Raw genomic sequence first — 22,361 nt, forward strand, 5'->3', positions numbered from 1 at the left:
GGTGTAATCCATATTAAAGTCTGTATTGTTTGATCCAGCATCACAGCAAGCCACCACACTACGACAAATTGACAGACAAGTAGGTAAGACTATAGCAGTGAAAATGTCAATATTTATTTACTAAGGAGTAAAGTTCAGGAACTCCCTTTGGTAAATCTTGCAGATCCAGGGAGCAATAATAGGAGTCCTGAATCCATCAGCTGGAGCTTGTGATAAACCCAGTAAAGTTAGGGACAGTAACTGGGAAATGTAAGAGAGGCACATAGAGTCATAAATTGGACTGTGTATATGCCTGTGTGTTTTTCAATGTAAAATATGCAAAACAAGATTCAGTAAGTCTGGTATGAATAGCATCAGAACTGAGTGTTGGAAATTGGGTGTGTAGATAGGGTGAGCAGATCTTGTATTAGCAACTCTATTAATTGATTTGTAATGTGGTCCATCCTGGAGCTTGATTTGTCATATCTTAACCATTCACATGTAGGTTTCTGAATTTGCTGTTGTGTATTAACTTGGGTCTATGCCTATAAGTGGGGCAAACCAGTCCAGTGTCTCTGAGTTCCTCCTCCTGGGGCTCTCCAAGCAGCCCCAGCAGAAGCAGCTCCTGTTTGTGCTCTTCCTGAGTACTGACCTGGCCCCAGTCCTGGGAAACCTGCTCATCATCTTGGCCATCAGCACAGACTCCGGTCTGCATACCCCCATGTACTTCTTCCTCATCAATCTCTCCTTCCTGGACATCTGCTTCACCTCCACCACTGTCGCCAAGGTGCTGTCCAACCACAAACTCAGGAGTCAGACCATCTCCTTCTCTGGATGTCTCTCACAGATGTATTTTCTCATTGTGTTTAACAGCACCAACAATTTCCTGCTGGCTGTGATGGCCTGTGACTGCTTTGTTGCTGTGTGCCACCCCTTACACTACACAACAAAGATGACCCATCAGCTCTGTGCCCTGCTAGTCACTGGGTCATGGGTCATTGCCAATCTGAATGCTCTGCTGCATACCCTGCTGATGGCTCAACTCTCATTCTGTGCAGACAACACGATCCCCCACTTCTTCTGTGATGTGAGTCTCCTGAAACTCTCCTGCTCGGACACTCACCTCAATGACATGATGATTCTTATTGTAGCAGGACCGATAATAATTGCTCCACTCATTTGTGTCCTCATCTCATACATCCTTATTGCTTGTGCTGTCCTGAGAGTCCCATCTTCAAAGGGATAATGGAAAGCCCTCTCCACCTGTGGCTCCCACTTGGCTGTCATTTTACTCTTCTATGGCACCATCACTGCTCTGTATTTCAATCCTTCATTCTCTCACTCTTCCAAGACAGACATCACAGTTACCATGATGTGCACCATGGTGACCCCCATGTTGAACCCTTTCATCTACAGTCTCAGGAACAAGGATATGAAAGGGGCTCTAAGAAAAATGCTTGCCATGAAAATTTTTTCTGCTCAATCTTCACATGGACTCTGAATATCATAGAGGGGACTAGTATCTAATAAAATCCTTTTTGCTGTGTGAAACCTACCAGTTTTCCTTTGTAAGAGGTCCATCCCTGTGTTTACCTGGTGAGAATGAAACTCTTCATACAAGTACTTTTCAGGTTAAATACAGAAAGAGAGGTCCTCTTACCAAATAACTGGACTATTCCACTGCCAATGTCCTCCAGTCAAAACCCACAGGTATACACTTCTAGTTTAATGGGTTTGTTACTAATTACAACCCTGGAACTTCTTAATAGGGGGATGTTAGAAAGTCCTTTAAGATTTGAACTATTGTGAGGTGGCTTTGGTAAGAATTTCAGCAATCAGTGCTTTGATCTGCATTAGATGCTACCAGAAAGCAGGGCTAATTCTTATTGTCATGTCAATATCTTATCTAGAAGGAGGGGAGACTAGAGGTAGGCTGTCTTAGTTATCTAGTGCTGCTGTAACAGAAATACTGTGACTGGATGGCTTTAGCAAAGAGAAATTTATTTCCTCACAGTAAAGTAGGCTAGAAGTCCAAATTCAGGGCGTCAGCTCCAGGAGAAGGCTTTTTCTCTCTGTTGGCTCTAGAGGAAGGTCCTTCTCATCAATCTTCCCCTGGACTAAGAGCTTCTCTGCATAGGAACTCGGGGTCCAAAAGATGTGCTTTCCTCCCAGCACTGCTTTCTTGGTGGTATGAGGTCCCTCTGTCTCTCTGCTCACTTCTCTCTTATATCTCAAAAGAGATTGCCTCAAGACACAATCCAGTCTTGTAGATTGAGTCCTGCCATGCTAACGCAACTGCCACCTATCCCCCTTCATTAATATCATAGAGGCAGGATTTACAACACATAGAAAAATCATATCAGTTGACAAAATGGTGGACAATCACACAATACTGGGAACCATGGCCCAGCCAAATTGATACACACATTTTTGGGGAACACAATTCAATCCATGACAGAAGCCAAAGCTGAGATTGGTAAGGAAGCAGCCATCACTCACATCAGCCATGATGGGAGAAGTCTGTGACTTGGATCATGTTTATGCTTTTGTCTGTGGTCAAACATGACTACCACGGTCTTGCTTTGTCTTGATCCACCATGGTCACAGGATAGCCTTGTCTGATAGTGATATTCTGTGAAATTCTCTATGGTCAACAAAGGAGCTCCAAGGCCCAGTTATGAGTAGCCACCCAACTTCTGGATGTCAGGACTGCTTTTTTCTTTCTCAGAAGAGAGATCTTGACATGAGCACAGCTGATGGGAGGATCAGACTGGTGTTGGGACAGGATGGAGAAGAGTTCATTTAGGGCTCCAGGAAGTCCTAATTCTGCCATGACTCAAGCTAGTTATTTTTATCTTCTTTTCTGAGCTTTGTGCATCATAAAACATTACAGCAGGAATAGGGGTAGAACCGTCTTCCTCAATCCCAGTGCCCAGACCTGCCAACTTCAGCTTCTTTTATGCTCTGTCAATGTGCTCAGGTATTTGTAGAGAGATACTAGTTTATATCCTGGATTTCCACCTTCATTTTAAAAGAAACCCTTTCCAAATTCATACATAGTCTCCACAATTTCATTTTACTGCCTGTGATCGTTAAGACTGTATGTCAGCTTGGCTGGCATGATTCTCAGTGGTGTGGCAGTTATGATGTAGTCTGGCAGTCATATAATGATGTAATCACTTCCATGATGAGAGCTGATATAACGTGATCACTTCCATGATGGGATCTGCTGTGAGTAGCCAATCAGTTAAAAGGGATTTTTCTTGGGGGTGTGGTCTGCATCCAATAGAGGTGCACTTTCTGGCAAAGCTCACTGGCTTTTGCTGTACCCTGGATCCTGTGTTTGGCTCATCAGCATCTGACCTCCAGTTCTTGAAACTTGGGCCAGCAGCCTGCCGTCTGACCTGTGAATCTTTGCTTCATCAGCCCTTGCAGCTACGTGAGTCAGGAGAAGCCTCCAGCCTGACTCCTGATGCCTGACCCATAGGCTTGGGACTTGCCAGCCTCTACAACCTCATACATACACTTCTCTAAAGAACCCAGACTAAGACATTTGGTAATGGGAGTGGAGTATGTAGAGATATTCCTTCTAAAGTGAAGGATGAATTATTGCATCTGGCCCCTCCCACAACTAAAAAGGAGGCAGAACACCTAGTAGGCCTCTTTGGATTTTGGAGGCAACATATCCCTAATTTGGTATGCTACTTTGGCCTATTTATCCAGTGCCTCGAAAAGCTGGTAGTTTTGAGTGGGGCCCAGACCAATAGAAGGCTCTGCAATAGGTTTAGGCTGCTATGCAAGCTGCTCTGCCACTTGGACCACATGATCTGGCTGATCCAATAGTGCTTGAAGTGTCAGTGACAGATAAAGATGCTATTTGGAGCCTCTGGCATGCCCCTATTGGTGAATCACGGTGCAGACTCTTAGGATTTTGGAACAAAGCTCTGCCATCCTCTGAAGATAACTACTCTCCTTTTGAGAAACAGTTTTTGACTTATTACTGGGCCTTAGCAGAGACTGAACACTTAACCACAGGCCACCAAGTCATCATGCAGCCTGAGCTGCCCATCATGAACTGGGTGTTGTCTGACCCACAGAGCCATAAAGTTGAACATGCACAGCAGCACTCCATCATTAAATAGAAGTTATATATATGAGTTCGGGCTTGAGCAGAAACTGAAGGCACAAGCAAGTTGCATGAGGAAGTGGCCCAAATGCCCAGGGTCACCACTCCTGTCGTATTACCTTCCATCTCCTAGTCTGCACCTATTGCATCATGGGGACTTCCTCATGATCAGTTGACTGAGGACGAGAAAACTCATGCCTGGTTTACAGATGATTCTGAGCAATAGGCAGGCACCACTTGAAAGTGGACAGAGGCAGCACTACAGCCCCTTTCTGGGACCTCATATCACCAAGAAAGAAACACCTTCAGGTGTGGAGGGCATCCTTTGGACCAGGAGTCCCTGGGCTGAGGAGCTCCTAGACAGGGAAGATTGATGACCAGAACCTTCCCCCAGAACTGACAGAGGCAGAAAGCCTTCCCCTGGAGCTGGCACCCTGAATTCAGACTTCTAGCCTCCTAAACAGTGACAGAATAAATCTCAGTTTGTTAAAGCCATCTGCATGTGCTATTTCTGTTATAGCAGCACTGGATAACTAAGACACTGCCCTTATATATTTCCATGAAGTTCCTTTAGCAAAATTTACTCACTAGAAATTTTGTTCTAGAGTTAAAGCATAATTGAAATTTAAAATTTAAAGTCTGATTTGAAATTTATTTTGAAAATGATTAAAGGAAATCAAAAATTGAGAAATATTTGAAACTGAACAGGATGCTCTGGATTTTGAGGAAGAAAGGAAAACAGGGCAATTTCCCTTAATTTCAGAAAGATAGGTAAGATGGCGTCTTGTATGAAAACTGGCAGAATTCAGAATCAGAGGATGTTTCTGAGTTTAACATATGATTGTCTTTTTACACTTATTAGATTTGTGTGTTAAGATGTTTGCCTAAAAGAATACATGGGATTGTTTTCAATATTTAGTCTACATATTTAAGAATTCTTCCTATGATAGAAAGTGCCTGTTCATTGAAAGTTTGCCCCCAGCTTTTGGTTTGTATGTGAACATGTGGATAGGGGTAGGGGCAAGAAAAAATGTGACATTTTAAATGTCCTCCTTAATTGGTAAACTATAGTACTTCTTATTCATGTATGTCAGTTTTTGTCGCCTTTATATTTTTACAGATAATTATCTACTTCACTAGGTTTTCAAATTTATTAACATGCAATTGTGCCTAGTATTTCAATAAAAGTTTTAAAACCTGTTTTATATTTATTATAATTACACTCTTTATTTTTGGCATAATTTTTCACGAATAATTTATCAGATATTGCAAAGTACTATAAAGCCCCCACCCCGCCAAAAAAAATCCTAAAACTAAAATAGCTCAGTATTCACACAATAATAAAAATCCAAATCAGTGTAGCAGAACAGAGGCTAAACATATCTACATCTATGTATGTATATATATATCTATGTAGATATACATGAATTTACAGAGTTTTTCAGAGGATGTACTTGGTCATGGAGTTCAATATGTCACAGTCCTGGCTCCATCATGACCTTTCTGCAGGACCCTGAGCCAATCAATGAATCTCTCTAAACCCAGGATGTCTTAAGTGGGGATAATAAGGATACTTACCTCACTGCCATGATTATTAAAATAGATACCTTAGAGAAAGGACTTTTTTGACCACCTGGAACATAATAAGTTCTCAACACATATTCGACACAATAGCATTTTGCAAATGATACAAGTGGTGTTACAAACCATTAAGGACAGGAAAGGTCATTAAAAATGCACTGAGGAAGTCGGGCCAAGATGGCAGAGTAGTCAAAGGCTTCCTGTGGTCCCTCTGGCAACAAACACCTGAAAAAACAAGTGAATCGATTTTATATGACAACCCAGAAGCCCTGAACATCAAAGGCAAAGTTGAGGAATCAGACCAAGTGGCAGAGGGAGGAAGAGATTGATAAGAAGCAGTGAGAAGTTGCCAGACCTCACTCAGCAGGAACCAGCACCCCACAGGCCGGATCTGCTGGTGCAAGCGTGGTGAGGCAAGCAGTGACATTCAGGACACATTTTCCACATTAGGAGAGACCAAGTGGTGGAGAGAGTCCACTCACACCTCCAGAATCAGCAAAAAGCAGCGCCCTCAGCAAGAGATAAGCATATGCATCCAATCTAACGTGCGGGCCAAAAAAAAATCCCTTTAGGGAGAAAAAAACTCTCTCTCCCATTTTCCTGACCCCTCCCTGCTCTGAAATGGGTCCCAAGCCAGTGTCAGTGAAAATCACTTTCCCTGGGTTGGAAGTAGGACCTGTCGCACAACTTGAGCCATTCTCCCAGCCTTGGAGAAGGAACAGATTAACAAACAGGGAAAAAATGATCTGCCAGCTCCCCTAAGCTGGAAACTCAGGGCAGAACAGCTTCTTTGCCTAGGCAGAGGCATAAGGGGTCGATGGACTTTGAATGCCTTTCACCCCCCCATAGACCTCTATGGGTCCATTGGAACAGTGTAGATCCTCATTAGCACAGTACAACAGGGTATATACCTGAAGTGTAACTTCAGCTGTTTCAGCTATATGCTGAAGAGGCAGGTTCATGATGTTTGACACCACTCTGCCTATTAAGCAGGGTCCTCACCTACCCACATCAAGGGCCTGAGGACTGGTGGCTCCACCCATGCCACCTAGCCACCCACAACAGGGGTCCAAGGATAAGTGGTGCCTTCCAGTCCTTACAGTCAACAGCACTGGGTGTCCATAGTCTGGCTGCAAAACCCACCCACCTACACACTTTAAGGAACAGGGACACACTTTCCACACAGACACTCAGGGGTGGTTGTCTGCCCCTTGCCTTGCTCAGCACCTGACCTCCTACTGCAACCAGGTACCTGTGCCTACACCAATCACCCTTGCTCATCTAAGACTGTAGGTGAGAGCCTCCACCACACACTTGGTGACCAACTACCTGAACACCTGAACTGAAACTATACAAGAAAAATAAATGGACTCTTGGGCTCGTATGCCTAATAACAGCTCTAATCACCTGGTGACTGGATATTAGAGCTTCAAAGTCACCAATAATCAAACTAGCTCGATCAGCCCATTTGGGCATATCAAAACAAAGCAAAACAAGAAGCTAGGATACAGTAAGCAAACATAACATAAAATAAATAAATACAATAACTTATTGATGGCTCAGAGACAACAGTCAATATCAAATCACATAAAGAGGCAGACCATGATGGCTTCGTCAAGCTCCCAAAACAAAGAATCACGAAATCTTCCAGATGAAGAGAAATTCCTGGAATTACCAGAGATGGAATACAAAAGATTACTATAAAGAACTCTTCAAGGGATCAGGAAGGTCAGGCAAAAGGATAAAAAAGCCAAGCAACACACAGACGCAGTAGTAGAGTAACTTAAGAAGATCAGAGAAAAGCATAATGACAAATTTAATACACTGCAAGAATCCATAGAGAGACAGCAAACAGAAATCCGGAAGATTAACAATAAAATTTCAGAATTAGACAATTCAATAGAAAGTCATAGAAGAATGAGGAAACAGAAATCAGAATTAGTGACATTGAAGGTAAAGCACTTGACACCAATATATTTGAGGAAAAATCATATAAAAACATTTTTAAAAAATGAAAAAAGCCTAAGAATTATGTGGGACTCTATCAAGAAGAATAAACTACAAGTGATTGGAGTGCCAGAACAGGAAGGGATAACAGAAAATACAGAAAGAATTGTTGAAGTTTTTTTTGGCAAAAAACTTCCCTGGTATCATGAAAGATGAGAAGGTATATTCAAGATGCTCACCGAACTCAACACAAGGTAGATCCCAAAAGAAATCACCAAGACATAACCAAAGTTTTCAAAACCAAAGATAAAGAGAGAATTTTAAAAGTGACTAGGGATAAACCAAAAGTCCCCTACAAAGGAGAGTCAATAAGACTAAGCTCAGACTACTCATCAGAAACCATGCAGTCAAGAAGGCAATGAGATGACATATATAAAGCCTTGAAGGGAAAAATTGCCAACCAAGAATTATATATCAGCAAAACCATGTCTCAAAAATGAAGGTGAAACTAGGACATTTCAGACAAACAGAAGTTTAGAGAATTTGCAAAACCCAAACCAAAAGTACAAAAAATACTAAAAGGAGTCCACTGGTTAGAAAATCAATAATATCAGATAAACACCCAAGACCAAAACACAGGACAGAGCAACTAGATATCAACCAAGACAGGGAAATTAAAAAAAAAAAAAAAAAAATCAAAGCTAAAACACTCAGAACAGGTAAACACAAATGTCATGTAAAATATGACAACATTAAATCAAAAAAAAGGGACTAAAAAATGTAGTCATAGATCTTCCATATGGAGAGAAAGTCAAGCCAATATAAAGAAATAAAAGATCAGTTTAAACTTAGAAAAATAGGGGTAAATATTAAGGTAACCACAGAGGAAACTAATAATCCTACACATCAAGATGAAAAACATAACGACTCAGCAAATGCAAAATCAACAACGATGAAAAAGATGAAAAGAAAATACATAAAGAAAAACAACTCAGGCCAGAAAATTAAGTGGAAAAAAGAAACTGTCAACAACACACACACAAAAGACATCAAAATGACAGCACTGAACTCATACCTATCAATAATTACACTGAATGTAAATGGACTTAGTGTATCAATAAAGAAATAGAGAGTGGCAGGATGGATTTAAAAAAACACAATCCATCTATACGCTGCCTACAAGAGACAAATCTCAGACTTAAAGAAAAACAAACTAAAACCCAAAGGATGGGGAAAAAAAATATATCAAGCAAACTACAATCAAAAAAGAGCAGAAGTGGCAATATTAATTTCTGACAAAATAGACTTTAAAGTTAAATCCACCACAAGGATAAGGAAGGACACTACATAATTAAAGGACACTACTGGACACATGGAAACTGAACAACACCTTGCTCAAAAACTACTGGGTTATAGATGAAATTAAGGACAGAACAAAGAAATTCACAGAATCAAATGAGAATGAAAACACTTCTTACCAGAACCTTTGGGACACAGCAAAAGCAGTGCTCAGAGACCAATTCATAGCAATAAATGCACACATCCAAAAAGAAGAAATGACCAAATCAAAGAATTATCCATACAACTCAAACAATTAGAAAGAGACTAGCAAAAGAAACCCCTGGGCAGCAGAAGAAAGCAAATAATAAAAATTAGATCAGAATTAAATGAAATAGAGAACAGAAAAACAAGCAAAAGAGTTAGCAAGACCAAAAGATGGTTCTTTATAAAGATCAACAAAATCGATAAACCATGAGCCAAACTGACAAAAGAAAAACAGGAGATGATGCAAATAACCCAAATAAGAAATGCGATGGAGATATCACAACAGACCCAACTGAAATTAAAAGAATCATAACAGAATACTATGAAAAATTATACTTTAACAAATTTGAAAACGTAGAGGAAATTGACAAATTTCTAGAAACACACTACCTACCTAAACTAACACAAACAGAGGCAGAACAAATAAATAAACCTATAACAAAAGAAGAGATTGGAAAGGTAATTTAAAAACTCTCAAGAAAAAAAGCCCTGGCCCTGACAACTTCACTGGAGAATTCTACCAAACTTTCAGAGAGAAGAGTCAACACCACTACTAATAATGGTATTTCAGAGCATAGAAAAGGATGGAATACTCCCAAACTCATTCTGTGAAGCCCACTGATACCAAAACCAGGTAAAGACACAACGACAAAAAAAAAAAAGAAAATTACAGACCAATATCCTGCATGAACTTAGATGCAAATATCCTCAAAAAAATTCTAGCCAATAGAATTCAACAACATATAAAAAAAAATAATAATAATTCACCATGACCAAGTGGGATTCATACCAGGTATGCAGGGATGGTTTAACATTAGAAAAACAATCTATGTAATCCATCACATAAATAAAACAAAAGACAAGAACCACATGCTCTTATCAATTGATGCAGAAAAGGTATTTGACAAAGTCCAACAACCCACTCATGATAAAAACCCTCAGCGAAAGAGGAATAGAAGGGAAATTCCTCAACATAATAAAGGGCATTTATACAAAGCCAACAGTCAACATCAACCTAAATGTAGAGAGTCTGAAAGCATTCCCCTTGAGAACAGAAACCAGACAAGGATTCCTTTTATCACCACTCTTATTCAACATTGTGCTGGAGGTCCTAGCCAGAGCAATTAGGCCAGAAAAAGAAATAAAGGGCATCCAAACTGGTAAGAAAGAAGTAAAAGTATCCCTATTTGCAGATGATATGATCTTATACACAGAAAACCCTAAAGAATCGACAAGAAAACTACTGGAACTAATAGAAGAGTTCAGCAGAGTATCGGGATACAATATAAACATAAAAACTCAGTTGGATACCTCTCCGTACCTCTACACCAACAAAAAGAACATCGAAGAGGAAATCACCAAATCAATACTGTTTACAATAGCCCACAAGAAGATAAAATACTTAGGAATAAAACTAACCAGAGATGTAATAGACGTATATAAAGAAAACTACAAAGCACTACTGCAAGAAATTAAAGAGACCTACATACGTGGAAAAACACACCTTGTCCATGGTTAGGAAAACTCAACATTGTGAAAACGTCTATTCTACCCAAAGTGATCTACAGATACAAAGCAATCCCAATCCAAATTCCAATGGCATTTTTTAATGAGATGGAGAAACAAATCACCAACTTCATGCGGAAGGAAAAGAGGCTCCGGATAAGTAAAGCATTACTGAAAAAGAAGAACAAAGTGGGAGGCCTCCCACTACCAGATTTTAGAAACTATTATACCACCGCAGTAGTCAAAACAACCTGGTACTGGTACAATAGATACATTGACCAATGGAATAGTATTGGGAATCCAGACATAAATTCATCCACGTATGAGCAGCTGATATTTGACAAAGGCCCAAAGTCTGTTAAACGGGGAAAAGACAGTATCTTTAACAAATGGTGCTGGCATAACTGGATATCCATCGGCAAAAAAAAATGAAACAAGACCCATACATACCTCACACCATGCACAAAAACTAACTAAAATGGATGGAAGACCTAAATATAAAATCTAAGGACTTCCAGCCAACATGGCACCATAGACAGAAGCACCACATCCTCCCTCTACAGCAAAGACCCAAAAAACTAAGTAAAACAGAGACAAACAGCATTCCTGGAACCTGAAGTGTCAAAGATTAAAAAAAAAAAAAAAAAAAAAAAAACCTCAGCCAAACACTCAATGGAATATGAAACTGAGATCAAGGAGAGATACTTGCCAAGGTTCCTTATCCGCTAATGCAGCATGGATTTGCCATCTTGGACTCCTGTCGGAGGTCAGCTGACAGGGAGCACAGGAAAGCAGCTTCACAGAGCTCCCAGCAGGAAACAGAGCACCCGGTAACCAGCGATACATGCTTTCCCACCCCCTATCCTCTTCCTGCTGCTCTAACTCTGAGCTTCCTGGCTGGCTGCGGTGACTCTGCCAGCCGGGAAGTGCAGCGTCAGTGGCAGTTGGATTCGTCCCACCCACATCACAAATCGGCAGACAGAAAGTATAGGAAACCAGCTTCCCGAACTTCCCAGCAGGAGACGGAGCACCCGGTAATAAGCCATATATGCACTCCTAACTCCCACCCTCCTTCTCCTCCCCATTCAGCCTCCTCTGCTTCCTACCTGCCACAGTCTTTTGGCCAGGAGGCAACTACTTCCCTCCCGGGCTGCTTAAAATTGCCGCATCCACACTGGTCGAGTCCCTGAGCTGGTATAACGTCTTTTCATCTCTTTTGGTTTCTTCCATGCGTCCCACCACCTCCCCCTCCTTTCTCTTGGACACCTAGCTCCGTGTGCCATCTTTCCTTCTTCTTGAAAGGCTGTGAAGCCCCACTGGACTGGGGATCCACTCCCCCTGGGCTGGCTACACCATGCTGCTGGGATCCCTAGGGCCTTTTTAAAAATTTTTGCTTGTTTTGTTTTGCATTGTTCTGTTCTGGTTGGTTGGTTGGTTGGTTGGTTTTCTTTTTCTTTTCACACTTGGGATCCCCTTCTAGCCAAGCTGCACTGCATGGCCTAGGAGCCACTCCCCCAATCTTTGCAGCTACGTAGGTGGGATCCCTGGGGGCATTTTCTTTTTTCCTTCTTTCTCTTTTTCCTTCTCTATTTTTCCCTTTCTGACTTTTCTTCATTTCTCAGTTCTCATCTATTTATACTTATCTTCTTTTCCAGTCTCCCGAACACCTGGTGCTGTGTGACATCTATACCCCCTCTAACCAGGCTATTCTGCACAACCTGGGAAACTTTCCTGGTCTTCACAGCCGCACTGGTGGGATCCCTGGGGGCTTTTCTTTTCTACTTTTTTTTTCTTTTCCTAATTTTCATCTAGGTGTTTTTTTTTTTCCTTTTTCCTTTTTTTTTTTTTTTTCTTTTTCTCTCCATTTCTCGGGTTCTCATCTCTCCACTCCAATGGTAAACTCCCTTTGCACTCTTTTTTTTGGGGGAGGGGTGTATTTTTTCCTTCATTTGTTTTTGACTCCTGTTTCTCTCCTCTTTCCCATACCCATACTAGCTCCATACATCACAACCTCCCCCCTCTTTCCTGCCTACCTGCACCATGCACTGGACATCACACCTCCAAGCAGCACAGGCACAGCCTACTGGAACCTGCCCAGCACTGATTTATGGCCCATCCTGTCAGCCCTAGCACATGCCACAAACAACCCATCCCAGCTGCTTCAGTTGGACTTGTCCTGCCACACCATACCTGAGTGACTGGCCCTGTCTGTTGGACAAGGAGGTGAAAAGCATCACTACTACAGATGAGCAAAAAACAAAGAACACACAGCCTGCCTGCTAAGACATAACCAAATAAAACAAAAAACCAGGATGAAACAAACAAATCTACAATGAAGAAAATAACTACTGAATGTCCCAAAGACAGCAAACAATATCAAAAAAAAAAAAAAAAAAAAACCAAATAGGATGGTTCCTGTAGGCATCCAAAATAAAACACCAGGTAACTTTCCAGTAGAAGAAAAGGCACTAGAACTACCTGACAGGAAATTCAAATCTCTAATATTCAGAGCTATCCAAGGCTTGAAGCAAAAAACAGACAAAAATGAGGAAAAAATAGACAAATTTATGGAAAAGGCAGAGAAATTCATGGAAAATACAGACAAAAAATGGAAGAATTCAGGAAAATAATACAGGAACAAAATGCCAAAATTAATTCACAACCAGAAATCATACAAAAACAACAATTAGAAATCCAAAAGGTAAACAACAAGATTTCAGAAATGGACAGTGTCACAGAAGGACTGAGGAGCAGGTTTGAAATGATGGAATACAGGATCAGTGAAATGGAAGACAAACACTTGGATACAACTCTGAGGAAATATCAGAAAAAAGAACGAAGAAAAATGAGGAAAACCTGAGAAATATGTCAGATACAATTAAAAGCAAAAATTTGTAAGTGATCAGAGTTCCAGAACAGAGAAAATGGAAAACACAGGGATGATCATTGAAGAACTGCTGACAGAAAACTTCCCTAATATCATGAATGATGAAAAATTGACCATCCAAGAAGCTCAACAAACCCCAAATAGGGCAGGCCCCAAAAGAAAAACACCAAGGCATACTGTAATCACACTCGCTAAAACCAAAGACAAAGAAAAAATCCTGCGTACAGCTCAAGAAAAACAAAAAGTCACCCACAGAGGAGAAACAATAAGACCAAACTCTGATTATTTGGCAGAAACAATGCAGGCAAGAAGGCAATGAGATGATATACATAGAACCTTGAAAGAAAAACATTGCCAACCACAAATAATATATCCTGCAAAACTTTTGTTCAAATATGATGGTGAAATTAGGACATTTCCAGATAAACAGAAATTAGGGGAATATGTAAAAACAAAACCAAACCTACAAGAATTATTAAAGGAAGTCCTTCAGTCTGAGAACAAACAACATCAGACCACAGCCTGAATCTAGGACGCAAGATTGTACCAGCCAGATACCAGTAGGAAATGAACTCTCAGGGACTATCCAAAACCAAAAAAAATGCAAAAAGGAAACAGAGAGGTTAATCTGTAAAAGACAACAAAGTCAGAACAATAAAACAGGGAATAAACGGTGTAGGTATAGAACTTTCTAATGGAGAGAAAGGCAAGGCGATACTAAGTAATAACAGACTGGTTCAAACCTAGGAAGATAAGGGTAAATTTAAAGGTAACCTCAAAGAAAGTTAACAAACCTCCTCAACAAAATAAAATTTTTTTCTATAGGCAATACAGTCACACAGTTTTAAAGCGTATATATATATATATATATGTTTAGATTACATATATACATAAAATATGCAGAAAAATTTCCTTCCCACTCTTTCCCCAATTCCCAATACCAGACCTCAGAATAATCACTGATTAAATTTTTGTATCCTTCCAATTTTATTTTATATATATATACTATTTTTTTATAAAAAAAATAGAATACTGAAAAAATTAAATAAATATAAAACCTGAAACAATAAAGATCATGGAAGAAAAAATAGAGACAATGCTAGGAGCCCTAATACATGGCATAAACAGTACACAAAATACCAGAAGAGAAACTAGATAACTGGGAGCTCCTAAAAATCAAACACTTAGGCTCACCCAGAGGCTTCACCAAAAGAGTAAAAAGACTACCTACAGACAGGGAAAAAGTTTTTAGCGATAACATTTCCGATCAGCATCTGATCTCTAAAATCTGCATGATACTGCAAAAACTCAACTACAAAAAGACAAATAACCCAATTAAATAATGGGCAAAGGATATGAATAGGCACTTCACCAAAGAAGACATTCAGTCAGCTAACAGATACATGAGGAAATGCTCACAATCATTAGCAAAATGCAAATCAAAACTACAATGAGATACCATCTCACTCCAACAAGGCTGCCATTAATCCAAAAAGTGCAAAATAATAAATGTTGGACAGATTGTAGAGAGACTGAAACACTTACACACTGCTGGTGGGAATGTGAAATGGTAAAAGACTTTGCAAATCGATTTGGTGCTTCCTTAAAAAAAAAAAAAAAAACTTCCTTAGGAAGCTGGAAATAGAACTACCATACGATCCAGCAATCCCACTCCTCGGAATATATCCTAGAGAAATAAGAGCCTTTACACGAACAGATATATGCACACCCATGTTTATTGCAGCACTGTTTACAATAGCAAAAAGATGGAAGCAACCAAGGTGTCCATCAATGGATGAATGGATAAATAAATTATGGTATATTCACACAATGGAATACTACACATAGATAAAGAACAATGATGAATCCGGGAAACATTTCACAACATGGAGGAATCTGGAAGGCATTATGCTGAGTGAAACCAGTCCGTTGCAAAAGGACAAATATTGTATAAGACCACTACTATAAGAACTTAAGCAATAGTTTAAACACAGGAGAAAATATTATTTGATGGTTACAAGGGTGAGGAGGGAGGGAGAGAGAAGGGTATTCACTAATTAAATAGTAGACAAGAACTATTTTAGGTGATGGGAAAGACAACACACAATACAGGAGAGGTCAGCACAACTGGACTAAACCAAAAGCAGTTTCCTGAATAAACCTAACGCTTCGAAGTCCAGAGTATCAGGGGTAGGGGTTTAGGGACCATGGTTATAGGGGACATCTAGGTCAATTGGCATAATAAAATCTATCAAGAAAACATTCTGCATCTCACTTTGGAGAGTGGCATCTGGGGTCTTAAACGCTAGCAAGCAGCCATCTAAGACGCATCAGTTGGTCTTAACCCACCTGAAGCAAAGAGAATAAAGAATTCCAAAGATAGAAGATAATTATGAGCCCAAGAGACAGAAACGGCCACATAAATCAGAGACTACATCAGCGTGAGACCAGAAAAACTAGATGGTACCTAGCTACAAGCTATAACTGCCCTGACAGGGAACACAACAGAGAATCCCTGATGGAGCAGGAGAGCAGTGGGATGCATACCTTGAATTCCCATAAAAAGACCAGACGTAATGGTCTGACTGAAACTAGAGGGACCCCAGAGGTCATGGTCCCCAGATCTTTTGTTGACCCAAGACTGGAACGATTCCCAGAGCCAACTCTTCAAACAGAGATTGGACTGGACGTGGACCTCGCCAGATGGAACACACAGAAATCAAATTGACTACATCTGTGGAAAGAGACGATGGAAAAGCTCAATATCATCAGTCAGAACAAGGCCAGGGGCTGACTGTGGAACAGACCATCAATTGCTCATATGCAAGTTCAAGCTGAAACTGAAGAAAATCAGAGCAAGTCCACGAGAGCCAAAATGTGACCTTGAGCATATCCCACCTGAATTTAGAGACCATGTGAAGAATAGATTTGAACCATTGAACACTGGTGACCGAAGACCAGACGAGTTGTGGAATGACGTCAAGTACATCATACATAAAGAAAGCGAGAGGTCATTGAAAAGACAGGAAAGAAAGAAAAGACCCAGATGGATGTTGGAGGAGACTCTGAAACTTGCTCTCGAATGTCGAGCAGCTAAAGCAAAAGGAAGAATTGATGAAGTAAAAGAACTGAACAGAAGATTTCAAAGGGCAGCTCGAGAATACAAAGTAATGTATTAAAATGACATGTGCAAAGAGCTGGAAATGGAAAACCAAAAGGGAAGAACATCCTCGGTGTTTCTCAAGCTGAAAGAACTGAAGAAAAAATTCAAGCCTTGATTTGCAATAGAGAAGGATTCTATGGGGAAAATATTAAATGACGCAGGAAGCATCAAAAGAAGATGGAGGAATACACAGTCATTATACCAAAAAGAATTAGTCGATGTTCAGCCATTTCTAGAAGTAGCATATGATCAGGAACTGATGGTACTGAAGGAAGAAGTCCAAGCTGCTCTGAAGGCATTGGTGAAAAACAAGGCTCCAGGAATTGATGGAATATCAATTGAGGTGTTTCAACAAATGAATGCAGCACTGGAGGTGCTCCCTCGTCTATGCCAAGAAATATGGAAGACAGCTTCCTGGCCAACTGATTGGAAGAGATCTGGAAGAGATCCATATTTATGCCTATTCCCAAGAAAGGTGATCCAACTGAATGTGGAAATTATAGAACAATATCATTAATATCACACACAAGCAAAATTTTGCTGAAGATCATTCAAAAACAGCTGCAGCAATATATCGCCAGGGACCTGCCAGAAATTCAGGCCAGTTTCAGAAAAGGACGTGGAACCAGGGATATCATTGCTGATGTCAGATGGATCCTGGCTGAAAGCAGAGAATACCAGAAGGATGTTTACCTGTGTTTTATTGACTATGCAAAGGCATTCAACCGTGTGGATCATAACAAATTATGGATAACATTGCGAAGAATGGGAATTCCAGAACACTTAATTGTGCTCATGAGGAACCTTTACATAGATCAAGAGGCAGTTGTTCGGACAGAACAAGGGGATACTGATTGGTTTAAAGTCAGGAAAGGTGTGCGCCAGGGTTGTATTCTTTCACCATACCTATTCAATCTGTATGCTGAGCAAATAATCTGAGAAGCTGAACTATATGAAGAATGGGCCATCAGGTTTGGAGGAAGACTCATTAACAACCTGCATTATGCAGATGACACAACCTTTCTTGCTGAAAGTGAAGAGGACTTGAAGCACTTACTAATGAAGCTCAAAGACCACAGCCTTCAGTATGGATTGCACCTCAGCATGAAGAAAACAAAAATCTTCACAACTGGACCAACGAGCAACATCATGATAAACAGAGAAAAGATTGAAATTGTCAAGGACTTCATTTTACTTGGATCCACAATCAACACCTATGGAAGCAGCAGTCAAGAAATCAAAAGACACATTACATTGGGTAAATCTGCTGCAAAGGACCTCTTTAAAGTGTTGAAGAGCAAAGATGTCACCTTGAAGACTAAGGTGCGCCTGACCCAAGCCATGGTATTTTCAATTGCATCATATGCATGTGAAAGCTGGACAATGAATAAGGAAGGCCAAAGAAGAATTGATGCCTTTGAATTGTGGTGTTGGCGAAGAATATTGAATATACCATGGACTGCCAGAAGAACGAATAAATCTGTCTTGGAAGAAGTACAACCAGAATGCTCCTTAGAAGCAAGGATGGCGAGACTGTGTCTTACATACTTTGGACATGTTGTCAGGAGGGATCAGTCTCTGGAGAAGGACATCATGCTTGGCAGAGTACAGGGTCAGCGGAAAAGAGGAAGACCCTCAACGAGATGGATTGACACAGTGGCTGCAACAATAGGCTCAAGCATAGCAACGATTGTAAGGATGGCACAGGACCAGGCAGTGTTTCTTTCCGTTGTGCATAGGGTCGCTATGAGTTAGAGCCGACTCAACGGCACCTAACAACAATGGGATAGAAAATGATACTGGTGAGGAGTAAGCTTCTTGGTTCAAGTGGACACAAGAAACAATGTTGGCTGCTCCTGTCTGAAGGAGAGATGAGAAGGCACAGGGAGACAGAAGCTGGCTGAACGGACACGGGAAATACAGGGTAGAGATAAGGAGTGTACTGTCTCATTAGGGGGAGAGCAACTAGGAGTACATAGCATGGTGTATACAAAATTTTTGTATGAGTGAGACCAATTTGATTTGTAAACTTTCAGTTGAAGCACAATAAAAATTTTTAAAAAAGAAGTAAAAAAAATTATGTTGAATTGTTTTACATTGTATCTTTTGTGCTATTTCTTGATAAATAAGGACCTGAAATTTTTATATAACAAAATCCATCTTTTTCTTTTATGAGTTTTGTCATTATTCTTCAATAAGAAAGCATTACTCCACTCAGAGGCTAATTACAATGGTCCTTATATTACCTTTAGCTGCTCTGTGGTGGGATTTTGTGTTGGTGGTGCTGGTTTGGGTTTTGTTTTGTACATTTAATTCTTTAATTTTTCCAGAATTCATTTTACCATGAGATATGGTGTGATCATCTAAATTCCACACTCTTATGTTAGTGAATCATTTCAGCAACATTAAACAATTCTTCCTTTCCTTTATTATTTGTACATTTATCGGAATCCATTTCTAGACTATTCTTATTAAAACATCTAGCCCTTGGACCAGTACCAAACTGTGTTAATTATTATAGGTTTCAAATATGATGTAGACATTTAAAAAAAATAAAAACATTCTATTGTTATTTTTTTTTATTGTTAAGGCAGTCTTTCTGTTATTACTCTTCTGATTTTTCTAACCATTTTAATCATGTTTAGCCTCCTAAGTGCCATTTAGAATCCATCAAGTTTCTCCCAAGAATTTCACTGTGCTTTTTATTTGGAGTAGCACTGAGTCTATCAATTAAGATGAGAAAAAATGAAATGTTCCTGCCAATTCAGGAACATTTTACAATGTCGCAACTTTTATAGTGTCAAATCTCTTATGTGGTTTCCTTCATAAAGGTCTCATAGGCTAGTTTACTCCTACATATTCTCAAATCCCACTCTTTCCAACCCAAGAGCCTTAGCACATGCTGTTCCCCCTACATGGAACATTCCCATCCCCACCCTATCTCACCCTTCTGCTTTCAGTTCAAATGCAACTTACCCAGAGGTCTCTCCAGAATACCCTCCCGCAACACTCTTCCTAGAATCTTTTGCCTTCCTAGCACTTGTCACCATTTGTAGCTACACACATATTTATGAGATTTACTGAATTTCTGTCCTAAATGAACCCTTCCCCTGTTGTGCAGAAAGGAATTTACAGAACGTCAGCATCAGACACGGTCACTCTGTGACCACAATGGATCAAGACAAAACAAGACCACTGTGGTCATGTCTGAACACAGACAAAACCATAAACCCCAGAAATGACCAAACATCCCCCATCCTGGCTGAAAATGAGTGATAGCTGAATCCTTACCTTCTGCCTCCTGTAGTCTTCCCTCCTTCCACATGGGATATTGGCATGCCCAGAAAGAATTGCCCCTGATTTCTGACAACATCGAATCTAGATCAAAGCCCTGATTCCTTAAATCCTCACCAAAATCAGCTCACACTCAAATCCTCTGTGACCTTTCTAACACCCTCCTACTGAGAAGTCCCACGGTTCTCTATTGTGTTCTTTCTTGTTGTAATGAGTAATAATAAACTAGCAGAAGGGCATTGGCAATTAGAATACTTAGGTCATTTGTTAAAAGGATCTCTCTTTCCTTCTTTAACTTGAAGAGTCTGTATCAAGAGTTTCATTCTCCCAAGACAAATACATGGATGGACAACAGCTATGTTTCAGAGAATAGGAGAAAAAAAAAAAAAAAAAAAAAACTTTATTACAAACTAGCTTCCTTTATGACATTCAGAGTCCATGTCATTATTATGTCATTATTGAATAGAAAATATTTTCATAAAAACACACTTTTCTTAGGGCACCTTTCAAGTCGTTTTCAGCACGTGGGTCACCACTGTGTTTATCACAGCAACTGCGGTGTCTTTCTTAGCTGGATGGGAGGATGAAGGGTTGAAATACACAGCAATCATGGTGCCATAGAAGAGGGAAACTACAGCCAGGTGGGAGTCACAGGTGAAGAAGGTTTTTCATGTTCCCTTTGTGATGTTACTCTCAGGACAGCACAGGTGATGCAAACTTAAGAAGTCAGGATGCAAACAAATGGGGTGATCATTATCAGGGCCCCTTCAGTAAGAATCTTTTTCTCAGTGAGGTGTGTATCAGAGCAGGAGAATCTCAGGAGAGGAGTCACATCACAATGTGGGATCATGTTGTCTGCACAGAATGCGAGTCGAGGCATCAGCAGTGTACGCAACAGAGCATTCAGACTGGCAATGACCCATGACCCAGAGAAAGGCAGGGCACAGAGCTGATGAGTCATCTTCGGTGTTAAGCATAAAGGGTGGTACACAGCAACAAAGCGCTCATAGACCATCACAGCCAGGAGGAAATACTCCATGTCCACCAACGCAATGAGAAAATACAACTGTGTGAGTGAGACACCCAGAGCAGTAGATGGTCTGACTCCCGAGTATGTGCTTGGTCAGCATCTTGAGGATGTTTGTAGAGGTGAAACAGATGTCCACAAAGGATAGGTTCCTGAGGAAGAAGTACATGGGGGTGTGCAGGTGGGAGTCTGAGCTGGTGGCCACGATGATGAGGAAGTTTTCCAGGACTGTGGCCATTTCCTTTCTTATTTGCTAATGAAAACTTTTTCACTTATTCTTTTAAATTATCCATCCTATTCATTAACTGTTTTTCTTTTAAATTGTTTTTTATTACTTATGAGTTTAAAAAATAGTGATCCAATAATAAACTGTTAAGTAATATTATTGAGTATGTCAGACATCTTTTTACAAATGATGCAAAATGCTTCTGCTAGTTTTTACTTGGCCTTTCAGTCTTGTTAATAGCTTTTTGGATATACAGGATAATTAAATTTTTATGTAATCACCACTAGCAAGCATTTCTTTTGTGGCTTCTCCAGCTTCTCCTGTGGTTTATCTTTTCTTCCTAGTCTGCGATTATTTAAATCTTCAGCTATATTTTCTTTCAGTTTTTAGCATTTACGTTTAGCTTTTTAATAGATCTGCAATCAATATAATTTCATTTTCTCAAATATTTATCAAATTAAAAATTCTCACTTCATTTTTAATGACCTTCCCTTCTTCACTGATTTGTGACACCACTTTTATCATTTACAAAATGCTATTATGTTGAATATATGTTGAGAACTTATTAAGTTCTCTAAAGTATCTATTTTAATAATCACAGCAATGAGGTAAATATCCTTATCATTCCCACTCAAAATATCCCGGGTTTAGAAAGGTTCAGTGATTGGTCAAGGTCCTGCAGTAAGGTCATGATGGAGTCAGGATTATAACATATCCAACTCCATGACCAAATACATCCTCTGAACAACTCTGTAAATTCTTATGTATCTATATATAGAGAGAGATAGATACAGATATGTTTTTAGCTTCTCTGTCCTGCTACATTGATTGGGTTTTTATTATTGTGCCAATATTGGGATATTGTAGTTTTAGGATTTTTTTTAGGGGGGGCAGGGAGAGCTTTATAATACTTTGCAGTTTATCTGGTAAATTATTCTTGCAAAAGTATGCCAAGACACATGTACAAGAATGTTTATTGTTGTAAACACACAGACATAACAATCCACTAATTCTACTTGATTTTTCATGCATTTGGTGTTATTTACCATTATTGTTGTTATTGTTAGGTGTGTCAAGTTG

General features: G+C 39.9%; 2 pseudogenes; one reads left to right on the forward strand and one right to left on the reverse strand.

Moving 5' to 3' along the window:
- Positions 1 to 216: 216 nt before the first annotated feature.
- LOC100674647 (olfactory receptor 1f45-like) lies at positions 217 to 1,480 on the forward strand (annotated as a pseudogene).
- Positions 1,481 to 20,454: 18,974 nt separating this feature from the next.
- On the reverse strand, positions 20,455 to 22,008 carry LOC100674362 (olfactory receptor 1f45-like; annotated as a pseudogene).
- Positions 22,009 to 22,361: the final 353 nt, after the last annotated feature.

Source organism: Loxodonta africana, chromosome 12 (genome assembly GCF_030014295.1).
Source record: "Loxodonta africana isolate mLoxAfr1 chromosome 12, mLoxAfr1.hap2, whole genome shotgun sequence".
NCBI classification, from domain to species: domain Eukaryota; kingdom Metazoa; phylum Chordata; class Mammalia; order Proboscidea; family Elephantidae; genus Loxodonta; species Loxodonta africana.